The sequence below is a fragment of the Chrysochloris asiatica genome, unplaced genomic scaffold (assembly GCF_000296735.1).
Source record: "Chrysochloris asiatica unplaced genomic scaffold, ChrAsi1.0 scaffold00006, whole genome shotgun sequence".
NCBI lineage: Eukaryota > Metazoa > Chordata > Mammalia > Afrosoricida > Chrysochloridae > Chrysochloris > Chrysochloris asiatica.
The window spans coordinates 5,430,939-5,434,405 of NW_006408524.1; positions in this window are offsets into that span (position 1 = coordinate 5,430,939).

Consider the following 3,467-nt stretch of genomic DNA (forward strand, 5'->3'; position numbering starts at 1 on the left):
AAATTCAAAAGGCATCGGTTGCAATACTGAATGATTCTATGGGCAAAATTTTGAATGACGTAGAAAGCATCAAAAGAAGAAGGAAGGATTATAGAATAACTGTATCAAAAAGACTTGGTCGATGCTCAAACATTTCAAGAAGTACGATATGATCAAGAACAGATGGTATTGAAAGAAAAGGTCCAAGTTGCACTGGATGTATTGGTTAACAAACAAGGCTCCAGGAATTGATGGGATACAATTTGAAATGTTTCAACAAACAGATGCCGCCCTGGAGATGTTCACTCATCTATATCAAGAAATTTGGAAGACAGCCAACTGGCCAACCAAGTGGAAGAGATCCATATTTGTGCTCATTCCAAAGAAAGGTGACCCAATGGAATGTGGAAATCATTGAATGATATCATTAATTTCACATGCAAGTAAGTTTTTGCTGAAGATATCCAGAAATTCAAGCTGGATTCATAAGAGGATGTAGAGTGAGGGATATCATTGCTGATGTCAGATTGAGCTTGGATAAAAGGAGAGAATATCAGAAAGATGTTTACCTGTGCTTTATTGACTGTGCAAAGGCATTTGACTGTGTGCATAATAACAAACTATGGATAACAATGGGAAGAGTGGGTATTCCAGAACATGGAATTGTAATCATGAGGAATTTGTACCAAGAGGCAATTAATTGTTTGAAGAGAACAAATGAATACTGAATGGTTTTAAATTAGGAAAGGTTATGCACCAGGGTTGTATCTTTTCACCATACTTCTGAAATACGTATGCTGAGCAAATAATATGAAAAACTGGTTTATATGAAGAAGAGCATGACATTCGGATTAGAGGAAGACTCATTAACAACTTGCGATATGCAGATAATACAGTCTTGCTTGCTGGAAGTAAAAAGAACGTAACATACTGATGAAGATCAAAGACAACAGCATTCAGTATGGATTGCACCTCAATGTAAAGAAAATAAAAATCTTTATAACTGGACTAATAAATAAATAATATATATGATAAATGGAGAAAAGATTGAAGTTGTCAGACTTCAGTTTTGTTGGATCCACAATCAACACTCTTAAAAGCAGTACTCAAGAAATCAAATGGATGTATGGTATTAGGCAAATCTCTTTAAAGTGTTAAAGAGCAAAGATGTCAGTTTGAGGATTAAGGTGCAAGTGACATAGGCCATGATATTTTCAATGACCCCATGTGCATGTAAAATTGGACAACGAATAAAGAATACCATAGAAGAATCGATGCATATGGATTATGGTGTTGGTGAAGAATATTAAAAAATACTATGGACTGCCAGAATAGACAAATCTGTGTTGGAAGAAGTAGAGCCAGATACTCCTTGGAAGCAAAGATGGTGAGACTTTATCTCTCATTCTTTGGACATGTTGTCAGAAGGGATCAGTCCCTGGAAAAGAACATCATGTTTAGTAAAGTGGAGGGTCAACAAAAAAGAAGAAGCCCAGCAAAAATGGGTTCAAGCGTAACAGTTGTGAGTATGGGGCAGGGCTGGGCAGCGCTTTGTTCTGTTGTACATAGGGTCACTATGAATTGGAACTGACTCTAGGGTACCTAGCAGCAGCAACAACAACAAATGAGTCAGAATTGACTTGATGACAATGGTTTGGTTTGGTTTTTCTAAGAGGGCTTCATTAGCAGAAGACTTCTGCCAAGAACTATTCCTCATGGCAAATACTAGAGACTTGAAATAATTCATGTAGCTGGGTTCATGTACTTGGTCATTTATATGAGTATAACCTCTTATTCCTCCCATCACCATTGGCCCATGATGGACAGGGTGCTTTTGAACTGCTGACCTTGAGGTTGTTGTTGTTGTTGTTAAGCACTGTGGAGTCGATTCCGACTCATAGTGACCCTGCACAGGGTTTCCAAGGCTGTAAATTGTTATGGGATCAGAAAGCTTCATCTTTCCCTCGCGGAACAGCTGATAGTTTCGAACTGCTGACCTTGTGGCTCGCAGCCTGATTCGTAACCACAATGATCCACCGGAGATCCTTAGTAGCCTGATTTGTAACCACAATGCAAGCAGAGCTCCTTAGGAAAAGGGTATTATTCATGAACTAAACAGTGCTCTTTCTTATTTATGGCCTTGAGAGATGACTGTTCTCATGGTAGGGTTGAGGATGGGGGCTGAATTCCTAATTTGATTTATGAGTATATAACATTCAAAGTCCAAATCCTGAATCACCCATTGGAGCTGGTTACCCAGAATTTGTTTCAGAATCAATAATGAGGAAGCAGTGAGTGCCACTGGCTCTTTGGCCTCTCTCCCCACTGTCTGAGGTTCCAATGGGGTTCACCTCCTTTTCTGCCCCTTTGCAATTCTTCCTCTTATTTGGCCTCTTTGGTGGAAATATTCTCAGCTGTTATTAAATTGGAAAGGCTCTGACAAAATAATTTACATTAGATAAAGACCATTAACTGATCTTGTTACTATTTTTGGGCTGTTATTACAGCACTGCAGGATAAGTGAAGGACCACAAAGTCGGTTTGAACCACAAGACCAGGTTCAAGTCGCTCCTGAATCGCTATGAATTGGAACAGACTCACCAGCACTTAACAACAACAAAGCTAATTCACAGGCCTTAGTGTCTAAGAGCAGGATTCCAGGCATCACAGTGGAGTGGCGGGGAAAGAGCTATCTCAGCCAGGAGATAATGACATCCACGCCCTCACTGTGCCCTCTTCTTGTTCTGCACATTATGTCTCCGTGAGAATATGAGAAAGGATGGCCACACCAATGAATTTTCCAGTCTCCTTTTCAGTCTATTGTGCAGTTCAATTATACACACTTGAACGCAGCATCTAAAACCTGTTGTTAATAAACATGCCAGACACAATACTAACATTAACAGCTGAAAAAAATATGGTGATAAAAAAATCTTAGCAGACCAAGCTTTGGGTCTGGAAGTCTGGTGAAATTAATAGTGGAATCAAGGGATGGAAGGGGTTTCAGAATGTGGCTACAGAACCCTGGAGAGAAGTTTCTTGGGGTTACAAGAGAAGAAGAAGAAGAAAACCTATCTAGGCTGATTCTTAATTGCGGGGAACAGCGGTAGCATGCTCACCCACTATGTGGTTGGCCTGGGTGTGATTCACAGTCAACACACTCATTCACAGCACCACCCATTGGCTGGAGTCCTGATGTGACACTGCTGGATAATGCACTGGATTGCAAGCTCAATGGTTCAAACCCACCAACTGCTCCTCGGAAACCCTATACAGGATTGCTATGGGTCGGAACTGACTCAGCAGCATTTAACAACAACAACAACCACCCATCTGTTAGTGAAACTTTTTTTTTTTTTAATGTTTTATTGTGAATTATGTGATAGTTTACATGGGAGAACATTAATTTTACATTCATTCTATCGTATATCGTTTCAGTGCAATAGTTATAATCGCCTCCATGCATCATCAACCAACCAAAGGGTATA